The 17,322-nt window shown below is 41.0% G+C and overlaps 1 protein-coding gene across 5 annotated transcripts in view; it reads left to right on the forward strand.

Annotated features, from left to right (window-relative positions):
- PTPRT (protein tyrosine phosphatase receptor type T) overlaps positions 1–17,322 on the forward strand; it is a 720,698-nt gene that overhangs the window by 415,918 nt on the left and 287,458 nt on the right. The window lies entirely within an intron of this gene.

Raw genomic sequence — 17,322 nt, forward strand, 5'->3', positions numbered from 1 at the left:
CTGGAATTCTACATTTTATCCAAGTTTCATATAGAAACTGAAATTTATTTTTATGAAACTTTCTTTATCCCTAGGATGTCCCCTGAGACATTTGGACCACCAGGGTTTATCTGTACTGCCAAATGGACTGCATCCCAAAAGCTTTCAGTATCATCATTTTAAACAAATTTCTAAAAACAAAAAATCAACTCACAATATTTGCTGTAAAATCAGACTTGCTGCATGTAATCACTATCTGAATAGATGTAAAATGTACACTTAGAAATTCTAATGCATGTGAATACCCACACAAGCCTATGTGATCTTTGTGAACGTTTGTCTCCCTATCTTAGATCATTGCTTAGCCATATCTTACATAACCTAACTTATCCAATCTCACAAACTGCCTTAAAGAGTAAAAACAAAAAGAACAACAAGAAAACCCCCATCATAATTACAAACTCCTAGGCTTCCAAGAGAAGGAGAGGGCTACCTCAGATCTGTGCTTCTCAAGTGCATGTTTGTGGAAAATCAAAGATTGTATTTTTATTGTATTTGATGGTTGTCTCCTACTTTTTTGTGGGGTGACATAGGTATGTCTGAAGGAATATAATGCCCATACCAGATTGTCAGCCCCATAAACCAATGTCCTTAATTTAGCCACAGAATAAGAACCTCATGAGCAATGGTAGGGCAAGTTCTTCCCCCTCCCCCGCCCCCTTGTTAATGTTCTTTGGCTTTGCTCTGGGAGGCATCTTTGCTTGAGGTTACAGGGGAGTTTGGTCTCCAGGATCTATTCCTCTTTGGCCTCCCTGTGATATTGTCAGTAAGAATGCCAAAATAGGCATGGTGGTAGTGTGGGATTTTAATTGTTGTTGTTCTATGTTTGTTTTGTTTTGTTTTTGTTTGTTTCTAGCAGGACCTAGTGGAAACCACCAAATTCACATTATGTAGGGAAAAACCATTAGATGGTAACAACTTTCAGTCCCTACTGACTTGGACTAGACTTGAAATGGAGACCTCCAGGTAAAAGGTACTTTATCCAAACCCTTGAGCCATCAAATACCAATATTGACTGGCTTCGAGAGGAGGGACAGCAAAGTATTGCGCAAGAGTTAAATCCACTCCTGATATTGAAAGGCAATTATTTTGTGGATGAGAGAACACCCTGGCATTGCACTCTGTGTGGTTTGGCTGTGCAAAGCAGTGGGTACACTAGATCCACAGTTCTTTTCATCCTGTGGAGGTGGCAAATTGGGACTGGTGGGGAGACCAGGGATGGGGTTATTACATCCTCAGGACTTTTCTGCCGGGGGAAGGGGATTCTTTCCTTCTTCGCCAGTCCCCATGAAAGTACCCAGCATGCAACCAGATATTTGGGCTTTGTATTGGGGAAGAGAATTTGCACCCAACTGCACGAAGCTTGAAGGATTAGGCCATTCTTGTACCACTGAGGTCATTGTATGCAAGCCAAGGGGAACACGTTACCATTTTACAGGCAAACCTACGGCACAGTAATACGAATACAGTGCAGTGATGGAGCCGTCAATAACTAGAATGCACAGGGGAACATGACTAGGAAACAGAAAAGTATTTTTCCCTATTACACCTATAAACCTTTAAACTATTGCATTTTAAGGTTAGAATATAAAACATTCTCAGATATTGCATTTTGTGGCAGTGATAATGGCAATATAGTGAAACTGTGGGCTGAGTTTTATAGGGACATATGCAAGTGTGTAAAATACGCTGGTAAAGGTTGAAAATTCTAGGGCTTACCCTCAGACCACCAGTTAATGCTGGGGCTAACTGTTCCCCCCCCCCCCCCCCCGCAATCCCCCTTACCTTTCTTTTTCCTGTGTACTTGGTCTCATGGCAGTCCTCCCTCCAAATCTCCAATGTAGAGAACCAAAGTGTCAGCTGTGGAGGGTTTGTTGCAATGTGGATATATGTTCACTAGGAACTGGATGGTGACCATCACACTTTTCACTAACTGAAGGGCACTACTAATGTGTGATACAGAAACATATTTTGGTAACTACTGATTGTGGGTAATGTTCAACATACTAGTTTGGTGGCAAAAAGCCCATTACCAATCATCTTCAGCCATCCTGTTTCCCAGAAAAGGGAACAAAAAACAATAATTCATTTTTGGTGTTGTTGAAATAGCCAGTATACCAACTGTCCCTGCAGGTTAGCATTAGAGGCTGATTTACTTTCCCATCCATTCCTTACAGATCTGCAGTTTTAAGCAAAGGTTGTTGCTTTTTTCCAGTATTACACAGTAAATTACCAATTACAGTTAGGTTAGAGATTTTTTTCTGTAAAGCTTCTCCTAGCAGTCACATTTCAAACTGAATTCTGATGAGAAAAGGCACATCTCTCAATTTCAGAAGAATTACTGACAGGTGGGAAGAGGAAATGAGAATTGGAGAAGGCTGAATTATTCGAAGTGACTAAATTGTCTAATGAATTTAGCCCTTTTTTTCTGTTGGTAAACTGTCTGCCAACAAACCCTGACTCCTGAAAATCCTGTTGTTTATAAATATTCACTGAAAAGTTTGGATGGACTATTTTCAGTTCATGTGTATCTCAATTCCTAAGCAAATATCAAGCCCCTGCTATGTTTGTCGTTTTGATAATCCTATGACAAAGGCACTAGGAAGAAATAGAAATCATGTTTCTTTGAAGGATGGTGCCTGCAGTTCAATCCATGCAAATTACCACACACTTTTCTTGAGTGGTAGTGATTGTTTTAATCTGTCTTTCACCATGATGGATAACTCATTTTAACCAAATCTTAGTACATCAAAAAGCGCAACACATAAAACAGAAATAGCTGTTCTTAATGCAATAAAAATAAATAACATTCAGTATGCTATACATCAAAATAATGTGAAATGAAAGCATTACTGAAATGCTTGTGAACTCCCATCCTTAGAAACATTTTCTGGTTGGTGCAGGGGACACTCAGCCTCTCATTTGAGTCCTTAGATTGTATTCAGTGCACATCAGCTGTGAGTGAATGATTTAACCATGTGATTTCTGTTCAGTTTCCAGCGTGGCATAAGTTAGTGGTTTCGCTGCTTTTCCTGGTGGATGGGAAGTCACTTCAGAGATAACACTAATTGGGTTCTTTTGATAGCCTCAGCAGACAGGCCAGGAAATGAATGAGCATGGATATATAAAGTGGACACCTGTAAAGGCTGCCCTTCTACTTCAGAGTTGTGGCACACTGGAGAGCTCCTCCCTGTGCTGTAACTAGTCTGTGGATCTTTGTGGAATAGGCCTATATAATTCAATAGGGATACAACCAGTAATGCTATACAGGAATTAATGTAAAAATCTGTAGAATTTAAGAAAGATTTATGCCCATCATAAAGGATTTTTAAGACCATCCAAAAATGTTCTACAGCAGGAATAAAAATTCTCCATTAAATTCTATAGGATAATATAAAAATCCTACAGAAAGCATTTAATTTTCAATAGGACTTTTCCCATAAAGGAATAAGTGGAGAAATTTCTGATTATCTGGACCTTTAATCAATACTAAACTTGGTTTTAGAGAGAATAGCCGTTAACAGATGTTCTGCAGAGAGAAAATGGCAATATACAAAGCGTACATCACCGTCCAGGAAGCATTCACAGTTTGAAAGTATAGAAGAAAATAAATGTGTCAGTAGCAGAAAACTGTAGGGAAAAACACTCACTAAAATTGCGTTTGGGCACAAGAAAAAAACTGTAGGCAGTGTACTGAAGTTTTTGACGGAGATGGTGAAGACATCAAGCATTTGGAATGTGAAATGAAGGAAGGCCAGCCTCTATTATTTCTAGCATCAAATAATATGTGACTTCATTTTTTTTCTAAATGGCCTCAATAAGTTTTACTGGTGTTCCTTATTCAGTAGTAATACAATGACTAGCATTCCACATGGCTGCACTCAGACAGATCTAGAATGGGGAATAATTCAAAGCATCAGTAACACAATCAGAGACTGCAAAGAGGTAAAGGACAGTTTAAATGCCATCATTGTTCTTTTATGGAAGAGAAAATCTTCTCATTATATTCCAAAGACTGCTGATCACATTCCCTACTTATTAGGGGGTGAGGGGGGGGGAGGTCTGAGATCTGAGCTATTTTTATCTTTTTCTCCCCCACCGTGAAAGATCTCACCTTAAAAATAAAAACCTGAAACTGCAATATAAGCTATACTCAAATATGAGCCCTATATATGTGTATGTGGTTAGGTGAAAATGTCACTGTTGGGGAAACACCAACCCTGTGTCTAATTATATCCCAGTGATCTCTATATTGTGACAGTGCAGTACCTTGCACGCTAAGAATTTAAACAATGATAGCAGATAATTTCAGTTTGTTATATTTTAGTTGTTCAGTGTATGCCATCAAAACATTTCTACTGTCTGAAAGTTTTACTGATTGTAGCAGTATTCCCCACTAATGTAAAAAAAAAATTGTCAAACAATGAAAACTCTTTCAATTGTGCTCAATGAAAATGCAATTAAAAATAGTCAAGATTCCTTCCAGCTTCAAAATGAAGACATCTTCACTTATGACCTGCAACAAGTTTTTCTGATTGATAAAGTGTGACCCTAAAAGGCCCATATGTGGATGGAAGATACATGGGTAAACAGTAGGTGGAGCTGTAGAAAACCGATGTCTAGATGTCTGAAGACTGAACAGATGGACCTCCAAAAAATGCACTTATGCCCGTAGCAACATGTCTTTGCATGTCTAAAAGAACATTTATGCCACACAACAGGTAATCATATGAGCAAGTGGGTACTTTCCACACAATTATCCCTTTGTAGTATAGACATGACATTTTAGCATACTTGAACATGGGGTTTTGGATGTGCTATGGTGTGCATGTACGCTATTGCAGATGCAGTGGATGAGCATGTATTTTGGCCTAGAAGTTATACTTATTTGAAAACTAGGTTCTAAAGTTTGCCTGCTCCTGCTAAAATTCATAACCAGGGATGGATTAACACAGGGTTCTCAGATTTTTTTTCATAGTGAGGACCACATCATAATAATATTGTATAGAAACCTCACGTCCCATTCATGATCACATAGACCATTTCTGCCCCCTGCTCCTCCTCTGTATTCACAGTCTGACATTCCTGTGGCAACTGCTGTAATTGCTTCCATGGCGATACAACAGGACAGCATTCAATAGCCAAGATTTTCAGAAGGGACAAATGATTTTGTTGGCCCCTCACTTTTAAGCTACCCAGCTTGAGACGTCTTCAAATGGGGTCTGATTTTCCTCTCAAGGGCCCAGGGATCTGATTTTCAGCTCAAGTTGGGCACCCAGAATGGCTGAACGCTTTTGAAAATCTTGACCGTATAGTTTTTTAGCTGCTTCTTTCAGTTTGAGCTTAGCAAAGCTGTTTTTGAGCAAAACTCGGACTTTGATTTTAGCTGTAAACCTTTCAATATTTCCTGTAAATATTTCACACAACCGTCGTTAGCCCATCAGATACTCATGCTGTCCATTGCTGCTGCTTAGCAGATAGCTGAGCTTTATACAGACATGCTAAGGCCATAGCTATCTTCAAACGTAGATGGCCAGCAAAGTAGTAATGAAGTACTCCTTATTGTCACACAATGTTTATATCTCTGCATTTGTGCTGCACTGTAAAAGGACTATGTAGGTTGGCTGTTTTCTCAAGCAGAAATCTAATTGAAGTTTCGGATCCAATGCAGTGTTCCAACTATATAGAATAGATGGACTGACATTGTAAAAGTTTTTCTTCATCCTAATATAAGTTTAAAAAAAAATTAACCAAACAATACTGAAGAAACAGAGGGGGAAAATCTATCTATTTTATAGCTGTAGCCTTTGGCAAGAACATGTCTGCTTCTATAAATTATGTTTGAAACTGTGGAACCTTTCATGTGGTAGCAGTGTTTTAAATTAAACAGTATTATGCCAGAGAATCCAAGCACAAATATCATGTTCAACATCCCAGAGCAGTGGGGTGCAATGGGAAGGAGATAGGAAGGTAGCCAGAAAATGGGAAAGCAAGCTTCCTACATCCTCCCCACGCCTGCACTCCACTCCCTACTAGCATCCTGGGAGAGATAAATTAGCAGGCTGCCCAGGATCACCATGTAATTTGGACATTTGTGTAGCCTTCATTGTGTTTTTGTCTTCTTTGGTTTCTTTTTTTTCCCTCCAAACTGCAAGGGGAAAACCAGGCAGGAGAAGCTGTGTTTTTAGATATCTTTGAAGAAATAACAATAGACAATGGAACCTGTAGTGGTATAAACATCAGAAAACAAGCCAAGAAAATCAAAAGATTTTTTTGCTAAGCATATCATACAAGTATTGTAGACTCTCACTATAACTTTGATGTTATCCAAACATTAAAGACTCTGCAGTACAAAACTAATGTTTTCCAGTAGAGTTCTATGCCCCAATCCCACAATACAGTCCTGGCAATCCCGGTCATTTTTTTTCTTTTTTTTCTTTTTTTAGTCCCCATTTTGTGAGATTTAGTGCTGCAGCCAGCAAACTCTCTGGCTCCAAAGGACTGAAACAAGTTGAGGGAGTCATTGCTGTACCTGAATTGCGCAATAGATGTGGTTCCCAAGCAATGAGTCTCTACTGGCAGGTTAACTGGATAGTTCTGTAGGTCTCCCAGGTCCAGCTAGACTGGACAGTGGGGGGCGAAGGGGGAAGTATGAAGATTCAGGCCTTGTCTACACTAAAGGGAAAAGTTGATCTAAGCTATGCAATTTGAGTTACGTGTCTAGCGTAACTCAAATCGACGTAGCTTAGATCTACTTACCGTGGGGTCCACACTACGGGATGTTGATGGGATGTTGTCTCATTGACTCCCCTTACTCTTCTCGATCAGGTGGAGTACAGGAGTCGACGGAAGAGCGATCAGCAGTCGATTTAGCGGGTCTAGAAGTCCCGCTAAATCGACTGCTGATGCATTGATTGCCACCTTTTTGATTCTCCGGTAAGTGTAGACAAACCCTCAGTGCTGGAATAGCAGCAGCTGCTTCAGATCAGGAGCTGTATTGGTTGAGGAGAAGTCAGGCTGGAGATTTACACTGCAGTTCCCTTCATACTACGACTGGCTCAGGGAAGATAACTTACCTTTGCCCAGTCAAAATAGTTTCAGTTTATCTAAAAAATGCCTATTTAGTGCTGCAGGTAGAGAAGTTCTTCTCTCCATGGCACTAAATTGGCACTTTTAAGAGGAAGTTGTGGTTGATACAAAACAGCAAAGGGAAGAAGGGCAGCTTAGAAGGTGTAACAATAACAGGTTTAACGTCTACAAGTTCAGTGATGGAGACTGTTTCTGCCCCTCCTATAACCGCAGACTGCTTAAGCAATGAATGGTGGGAGCAGCTATTTCTAATTCTTTTATAAATTAGACAGTTCTCATTTTTTTCCCCTTCACCTCACCCTGAAGTCACTCAATCCACTGAACACCTCTGAAATGGCATTAATGGAGTCAGGAAGGCGTGATAAACGGAAAGCATAAATTTGTTAATTCCTTTCTACTCTTGCTGTCACCCAGGAATGGCCTGTTACTGTGGTTCCTTTTGTCTAGCAGCAGCCATGTGAGTGCTAGCAGATTTGTTAGGCCCTTAATCTAGCTATGTTTCTCATTGTCTGAACTGGAAAAATCCCATTTCCTCATTCTCCCCAGAAGCTTTTCTCTGTTCCTCGAAAGATTTCATCACTTCCAGCCAAGGCAGAGAAGTAATAGCCTTTTCCGTGGGGTCAGAAGTAGTGGAGAGTATTTAAAAGTGGTTGATTTGGGGAAAGAGAATAGATTGCTCAAGACTGGCTGCCTCTGGCCAGGCAGAATAATTGGAAATATCTTTCCAAATGAGTTGGTGCAGGCTGTAGGATTACCTCACTGGGCTCCCACTGCACCTTGCGGTGCTTGTGCTGTTTTACAAGTTTTTTGATGCTTTTCCTTGCCTGTCTTAAGAGAGTTAGTGAGGAGTAGCCTCATACCAACAGATGGTAGGGCAGGTATGTCATTTAAGATAGTGCCGTCCACAGATGAGAATGGCCAACAAACCAACCTGCACTGAATCTTAATAAGAAGTGCTCATATTACCCATGGAGCAAACTAGGACAGTGGCTCTCAACCTTTCCAGACTGCTATACTCCTTTCCGGAGTCTGATTTGTCTTGTGTACCCCAAGTTTCACTTCACTTAAAAACAACTTGCTTACAAAACCAGACATAAAAATATAAAAGTTTCACCGCACACCGTTACAGAGAAGTGGCTGACTTTCTCATTTGTACCAAATTATTATAAAATAAATCAAGTGGAATATAAATATTGTACTTACATTTCAGTGTGTAGTCTATAGAATAGTACAAACAAGTCATTACATGAAATTTTAGTTTGTACTGACTTCACTAGTGCTGTTTATGTAGCCAGTTGTACAACTATGCAAATATCTGGATGAGTTGATGTACCCCCTGGAAGAGTGCTGTGTACCAACAGGGGTACATGTACCCCTCATTGAGAACCACTGGATAAGGGCACCAAGGTGTGAGAGGTGTAAAATGTTGAAGTTCCGTGCTCTCAAGTACTCTATTCAGTCCTGTGTAGTCTTGTCAGGAGGCTGCCTCCACAATCCTTTAGTCTAAGAATCCCCAGTCTCGCTTCATGCTGCCCAGTATCCCCACCCCTGAAGTTCCTTTCAGCCATCCCAGTGAAGATCTTAAACTCCTCCAATGAACCTCCATGAGATTCCTTTCTCCCAGAACTCAATTCACTTTCTATGGTAATAACCCCACATGGGTATATCTTCCCACAGTGCTGAAACTCGCTATAGCTAGCTCTGCTGTAACCTACTCTTGCCCCTCTGACCATCTGTGTGTCAAATCAGGGGTGGCCATTTGTAAAGCTGGAGGTGAGGAATAAGACACTTAATGTTTCTAAGTTGAAATGTGAATCTGCCATTGATCAAAGGTGCCATATAAAGAAGCACCTGGCTGAGGAATCACTTTGGCTTTTCAGAGTATGTCAGTCATGTCCTTTCCTTGATAAGACCAGTGGGTATATTTAAAAGAAAATAGCTATTAAAGGTGTGTGACAAATGTAAGGAACTCCTTGGTGTGATGTGTGACATAGGAGGCAGTTGCCTCGTGATCTCAATAAACGTACACTTAGATGGAAGTTTGCCTACCATTCCATTTCCAGAGTCTTTGCAGTAGGTCATTGTTTGCTGATGTCACCCACCTTGCTGAAAACACTCATTCCACGATACTAAAACCTGCGCTGTGACTCTGAAGAGCCCCTTACTAACATGCTGACCTATTATGTAGTTAAAACGATATTTGATTATGATGATTACATTGTGTATAGCAGCATAAACATGCTTGGTGCTAAAAGGTGTGTAGAGAAAAGGGCATACTCTGAATGAAGGCATGATATGAAGATCATGGTAAAATCTGAGATCATGCAAATCTAAGGCAAATTGCTTTGCTTTTCTTTTTTATGGTATGAGACATGAACTGAAACACCTAATAATTGAGTTCACATCCATCTGTATGCACTCACTGAGAATCTCCAAATTTATAGCTGTATTAGTCTGTAACACACTCTTCTTTCTAAACATACACACCGATGGGGTGTGTGTGTGTGTGTATGTATGTATGTATATAAAGGGAGGAGCAGGCAGGATATATGAATGTTGAACTAAAACCAAATCTTTCCAAACTTATAATTTACACACTATTACTTGGTGAGTTTGGGGGATGTGTATTCATTTTACAAACAAAACAATTTTTGCTGACTGTCATTCATGATATATGCAGTGTTCGTGATATAGTCAGCAATCACCCCTCTGGAGAGAATTCAGTGATGGATAGCAGCGGGGCTGCTTTTGAGATGGAAAAAAGTCACAGGACCCAGAAGAAACTTATTTCTTTTGGAATATTTGTGTGTTTTATCTCTGCCCTGGAGGAGATTCTATTTACTTTTTCTATTGCCAAGTCCCTGTGAGCGTTCTTCTTTCAGCAAGCAGGCAGAAAGGACAATTTTGCAAGTTAAATTGTGCTGCACAAAATTAGAAGAGCAAATTCCCACTAACAGTCATGAACATGATGCATCTATTTCAGGCACTTCTTGTTAAAAATATACAGTGCATCCATGAGAGCATCCGAGGAGTGCTTTAACGGATGCCTGCTGGGTCATAAACAATGGAGCATGCATCCTAAAGCAATCCAAGAATTACATGTGTAATTGTTGAAAGATCAAACTCTGTGTTGTTCATGTCTAACTGCAATAATTTGAGCCATTCCAAGAATGAAGTTTTCTTTACACTTACTGCAGTTCATTTAATGAAAACCTTTTAAAAATTCCTTGGCCAAAATCTTATAATACCTTTTCATTGCTTGAGATAAAATTAAAAATATATAAGTTAAAAAGACATTTCAAATTTTTGACTCCTAGGTCTTAATTTACTCCAGTTTGAATACAGTAATTTTCTGCACTCTCTTAAGCAGTGCATCTAAAGGTGCTTTATAGCCCATAAAGCAAACCCCTTTGGACCAAACAAGGCAGAGTTGCAAATTCAAGAGTTTCTACAGCTAAAACTCATGACCCAGAGATCTTGAGCTTATCTCTGACACTCTGCACGGCTAGTCTTTGGAGACCTGACTGATGTATAAAAATGTCAAGAGGTCACTGAGATTCACAGGGCCAGAATGATGAAGAGCTGTAAATATCAACAATGCCCTTTTGTTAAGAGATGACATATTTATGGGGTGAGTGCAAAAAACTGCAATTCTAGAAAACTCTGAGTAATCCAAGTGTGTAAAAGAATCTTGATGATAGAATGTGCTAAAAATTAGCGTGTTGCATCTCCTGTTGCATGAAACAGTCCGCAGTAATCAATCTTTGCCATTAGTTTGCATTACAGGAAGTTAAGAAATACACAAAATAGCAACTCTACTTAAGGCAGAGATAACATGAGCTAAAGACTACTCCTGTGAAAACTCCCTTCTGGTAGAAGTTGTGGCCTATTCGAATTAAAGTAGCACATTATGTTTATTTTTAGTAGGTAAGGATCTACTTAACAAAAAATAACCCCTGTTTTTTCCCTATATATATTTGATACCATGTTGTGCAATTGTTATGGGTAAAAGACACAAAGCGACAAACTTCAAACATACTCCACAATTCCACAGCCCAAATACGATCATTCAAGATGAGAGCTGTTGCCTCCAAAATAAAATAACAGCATCCCCATACTGAACACTGCAATTCAATGTATCAAAAGCCTTGAGGGGCAAATAGCTTTGCCTCATGGATAATCAGTTTGGGCTATGGCACACCGGGCATGAGGGGCAGGGGTAAATGAGTTCAGCTGAGGACGCTTCAAGCAGCCCACCCCTCTTAAAACTGGAAGCGTGAAAGGGGAGTTTAGAGCATGTGTTTTTACTAATTGCAACCAACTGCAGCACCATGGCATGGGCAGAGCCTTAATTGGCACCTGTGACGATTTGGGGAACCTGTTTATGTAGAGGTTATGAATTCTGTTGCGAATTGTTGGGAGTCCTTTACGTGTATCTGTATCGGATTGCATGGTCTTTTTTAATATGGGGTTTGGTTGCCTTCATGGTTGTCCCTTTACCTCCAGGTTGGATTGGAATTCCAAGGGGTGGTTGTACAGGGCTAACAAAGGGTCTTTAATGTCAGTGCCCTTCCATTAAAATGGAACCACCCTAGACAACTGGCTTGCTCCTATCTAGAAGAAGAGGCTTATCAGGGGAGAGATCTCCTGGCAATGAAGCCACCTGGTGGCAGGTGTGTGTTCATTTGTTGAGGCTGATCAAGAGGCCCCATGACAGGACACTGGTAGGTTATAAAAGAGCAAGGGCTACTCTACTCTCTCCCCCACTGTTTTCACCAGCTCAAGCTGAATGCAGCTGGTGCAGGAGACTGATAAGGCAGGGAGGAAACTCTTCCTACCTGAACACACCAAACCCTCTCCCCCAGCCCCGCTTCCCCCCACCCAAAAAAAAAGGTGAGCTAGAGCAAAGGGCATTGTTCTCATGGACTGTGTTGTTTCCTAAATGATCTATGCTCTTGTGTGCTTATTTCCTGAGTAATTGAGTTAAAGCATTTGCTACGCCTGTGGTTGTTTGCTTTTGCTGCCTGTCCTGGACAGGGATGTGGGCAGTCAGGTCTACTGGTCAGAGCTGGAGTCAGCGACTGAGCAGGGCTGGAGCAAGGCTGGGAACAAGGCAGGCACAGCAGTGATCGCAGTTGCAGCTAAGGGTTGAGCAGCTCTTGCCTTGATGATGCTGCTGGGCTTAAGAGCGTGTCTGCTGATTCCTCCAGACAACTGGGTGGTCTGGCCAATTAGGTGATTCTGTTGCAAGCCACCAGTGATTCATCTGTGAGTCCTCTGTAGCTCACCAGGGAGGTGGAACAAGCTGGTCCCAGGTGCAGTTTAACTCTTGTTGCTGCCATGTGCCCCTGAAGTGGTAAATGGTAAAACTAGAAGGCTCACAACTTTGGTGGGATTCTGGGCAATGTGCCAGAGCTTCTAATGAGGCTTAGCGGAAACAGCACGTGTGTCAGGGCCTAGGTCATTGGACTACTGGACCCCCACTGTCAAGGGGGAGTGTCAGGCATGAGGTGTACACATGGAGTCATGCCTGGAATCCCAAAGCCAAAGATAGTGGCTCAACTCTGCCCAGCCCCAGCAAGCTAAGGCCACATGGGATGCAGTGATTGGATCCCTCACAGCAGCCTGAGTGTCTGGTAGGGGGAGCTCTGCCAGATCTGTGGCAGCAACCTTGTTAGGAGTTTCAGTAGATAAGTGAAGGATAGAACAGCATGGAGACAGAACTTCCTTTTCTCCTCTAGAGGTTCACATTGGCAAAGATCCATTCACTTCAGTGGGCATTTCAGTGCTCCTCTGATGTGTACATTGGCCAAACTGGACAGTCTCTACGCAAAAGAATAAATGGACACAAATCTGACATCAGGAGTCATAACATTCAAAACTTCAACCTCTCTGGCCACTAAGTAAAAGATTTAAGGGTGGCAATTTTGCAACAGAAAAGCTTCAGAAACAGACTCCAATGAGAAACTGCTGAGCTTGAATTAACATGCAAACTAGATACCATTAGCTTGGGTTTGAATAGAGACTGGGAGTGGCTGGGTCATTACACATATTGAATCTATTTGCCTAAGTTAAGTATCCTCACACCTTCTTGTCAATTGTCTAAATGGGCCATCTTGATTATCACTGCAAAAGTTTTTTTCTCCTGCTGATAATAGTGCATCTTAACTAATTAGCCTCTCACAGGTTGTATGGCAACTTCCAAATATATGTTCCATTCTATGCATCTGATGAAGTGAGCTGTAGCTGATGAAAGCTTATGCTCAAATAAATTGGTTAGTCTCTAAGGTGCCACAAGTCCTCCTGTTCTTTTTGCGGATTCAGACTAACACGGCTGCTACCCTGAAACCTGATCTCAGAATTTGGCATAGTAGAAACAGGTGGAAACATAACATGACTTTTTTTTTCTCCTCTATGAGATCCATGAAGCAAGGTTAACTACAGTACACTGAAGTATAATTTAATAGCATGAAGAACAAAGTAATAAAAAAGACAAAGGATATTATTTAGTTAAGTAAACTTTTTTGTAGTAATGCTTAGAGAAGTGTGTGTTTATGATTAAACACCTAATTAAATATGAGCATCTCACCTTGATAATTAAGCAATAAAGACACATCAGGCAATGAATTTCTGGGTGATTATAGCCTGCCTTAGGTGTTACTATAAGGCATGGGGCCAAAGATTAAATGGTTTAAACCATGTGAGAAATTCATAATTGCCCTGAAATTTGCTTCCTGGAGGGTTTAAGAAATAGAACTCATACATAAAGAAACAAGAAAAACAGTCAGACCCTGTTAATAGGCATTTTGGTAAGATCGCTAGAACAGCACTGGAAGCTCCAGCTGTGCTCCAACTTGTAAAGGCTTGTATATACCTGACACTGTCAGAAGATTATGCCAAGCTCTGGGCTCCTCGTATCATATCACTCGGCTGGGGAGACATCCCAAGGGAACTGTGCTGTTTCTAAGGGTGATTAAGGAAGGTGACTGGCTCAGCAGATGGCACAAGACAGAGTAGCGCAAAGCCCGGTGGTCTTAAATTGCAAGCTGTGAGGGTCTGGGGGGTTTTTAACCCTTTTCCTGTGGATTCACGCTCCGTGGATTTCCTTTGGAGATTTTTGGAAACTCAGCTGAAACCAATGAGTTATGTAGGGGATCCACCAAAAGTATCGCTCTCCTTGTATAGACTATGAAAATGTATGTACAAATTATATATGTGTTTATTGCATCCCTGTCTCTAACTCTTCCTATTGCTCTCATCTTCATATATTGTAAGCTTTTGGGCAGGCACCATATCTTCCAATGGGTTTAATCCCTATTGAGGTCTCTGGATGCTACCACAACATAAATATTAAACAACAATAAAATACTGCAGTTGCTGTTAAATAGTGGGAAAAAATGTGTTTTTAATAGCTCCCTCTGTAATTTTATGCATTTCCATCTCAGAAAACATCTTATGCCTGATTCTCTTCTGTCTCACTCCAATGCACTGGTATGAAACTGGATGCCCATGGAGTTACTTTGGATATATAGCCATACAAGTGACAGGAGAATTTGGGCCATTTAATATAATTCGCTTTTGAGTTTTTCCTTGTGGTCACGTTTCAAGGTGTTTGCTTTCCTGATTCTTTTTCATATGGAATGAGCTACTTTAGAAGTCTGAATTCTGATTATTCCTCCGTAACACCTTTCTTTTCCTCTCTCAAGTACAGATGCCCATGCACAATCCCACCTCAATGGGGACTTAATGAGAACTGATGTATCAACACAGAAGATAGTTTTGCCTGTCATCTAAGATATGATGCCTGTCATCTGTTTCTTTTTGGTTGGATGAAATATAATTGCTCCTGTAGTTGACATTGATGAATGGTGTTGACTGGAGTGTGCTACTCTGATTGCTTTGATGAATGACATGCATCCCATGTTGATTTCTGTCTGATGTTAAAAAAATTCATTCCTTAGAAGCAAGCAGACGATTAACCTCTAAACAATGGTGTAACGATGCTGGTTCTGGCAGGACCCAACTGATAGTGCCAATTCAGGACAAATTGCTTAAAGCAGGGCAGTTACAGCCCAAGGCTGGGGTTTCTATGCACACCAAGGCAAACCAAACCAGCCAGACAGAGAGGACTTTGGTTTTACCCCACTGGCTAGCCACAAGTCACACAGGCAATTCCCTTAGACACTCCAGTTTCCTAGTATCACCACCAGTGCCACTCGTTATGGGGACAAATGGTTATGAAAACCAATATCCCCGTAAAAGAAAAAAGGTTCTCTTGATCCCAAAGGACCAAGCCCCAGACCCAGGTCAATATACAAATCAGATCTTACCCACAAATACGCTGTTGCCAATCCTTTAGAATCTAAAATCTAAAGCTTTATTCATAATAGGAAAAAGATATAGATGAGAGCTAGAATTGGTTAAATGGAATCAATTACATACAGTAATGGCAAAGTTCTTGGTTCAGGCTTATAGCAGTGATGGAATAAACTGCAGTTTCAAATCATGACTCTGGAGTACATCCACAGCTGGGATGGATCATCAGTCCTTTGTTCAAAGCTTCAGTGTAGCAAAGTTCCTCCAGAGGTAAGAAGCAGGATTGAAGACAAGATGGAGATGAGACATCAGCCTTTTATAGTCTTTTCCATGTGTAAGAACACCTCTTTGTTCTAACTGTGGAAAATTACAGAAAAGTGGAGTTTGGAGTCACAAAGGGGAAGTCCCTCCATACTTTGCTGAGTCACAAGGCATATCTGCCTTCTCTCAATGGGTCAGTTGTATAGCTGATGGCCCTTAATGGGCCATCAAGCAGGCTAGGCAGTGCTGACACCAACTTGTCTGGGGTGTCACCCAGAAGCATAGCATAAGTTTGAAATACAGACAGTATAGAGCCAATATTCATAACTTTAACTACAAAAAATTATACATATAGATAGCATAATCATAATCAGCAAACCATAACCTTGTCTTAGACACCTCATTTGACCCCCTTTATATAAGATTTGATGCCACTACAGGACCTTGGTTGCAACAATGATCTATACGGTCCCAGCTTATGTCAATAACATCACAAATGGTAATTAGGCTATTGAAAGTATAGGGGTTCTCTGGTGTGTACCTGTGTCCACAGTTCTGATGTCCCTTGGTTTAGCAGGGGTAAAGCTTCATGAATTCTTAGGTTCTTATTAGCTGGGTATGGGCACAATACAGACCCATCACGCTGGATGATACTTACGAAAACTTTATGGGACAAAGAACAGTGGGCAAAGATATTAGAGATGAGCCAAAACTAGACTCTTTTATGCAAAACTGGCTGAACTTTGGTGGGTCAGATAAAATGGAACCTGAATCCACCCAGAGTTTTGATTTTGTAAAAACAAAACTTGAACAATGAAGTTTTGCAAAACCAAAGCCGTGCTACCTCAGCCCACATGTACTTCTTAGAATCATAGAAATTTAGGGCTGGAAGGGAACTTAAGGTGTCATCTAGTCCATCATCCTGAGCTATTGCAGGATTAAGTATATGTAGACCGTCCCTGGCAGGTATTTGTCTAACCTTCTTGATGTAACTTGTTTTGGTGCTTAAGTATCCTTATAGTTAGAAAGTTTTCCCAACTATCTAACCTGAACTTCCTTTCTACAAATTAGGCTGATTACTCCTTGTCCTACCCTCAGTGGACATGAAGAACAACTGATCACTGATAACTGCCTTTTATATATTTGAAGCCTGCTATTATGTCCCCCATCAGCCTTCTCTTCTGTAGATTAAACATGCCCAATTTTTTCAACCTTTCTGCATAGGGTGTATTTTCTAACTCTTATAATTTTTGTTGCTCTGCTCTGGACTTTGTCCACAACCTTCTCACAGTGTGGTACTCAGACATCTACACTACAATTAAACAGCCCCGCAGCTCGAGCCTCACGAGCCTGAGTCAGCAGGCATGGGCCAGCTGCAAGTGTCTAATTGCAGTGTAGACATACCCTAAGTGTCCTTTGCGTCTTTGAAAAAGCTCCCTCTCACGGATGCACCCTCACCCATATGTGCCTACTCCATAGGTGTTCGGGGGCTGGAGCACATAGGGACAAAAAATAGCAGGTGCTCAGCACCCACCAGCAGCCCTGCTATCAGCTCCTTCCCCTCGCTGTCCCGCCCACTGGCTGGCCCTGCTAAACAGCTCCTCCCCCTCCCTCCCA

This window comes from Natator depressus, chromosome 13 (genome assembly GCF_965152275.1).
Source record: "Natator depressus isolate rNatDep1 chromosome 13, rNatDep2.hap1, whole genome shotgun sequence".
Taxonomy (NCBI): domain Eukaryota; kingdom Metazoa; phylum Chordata; order Testudines; family Cheloniidae; genus Natator; species Natator depressus.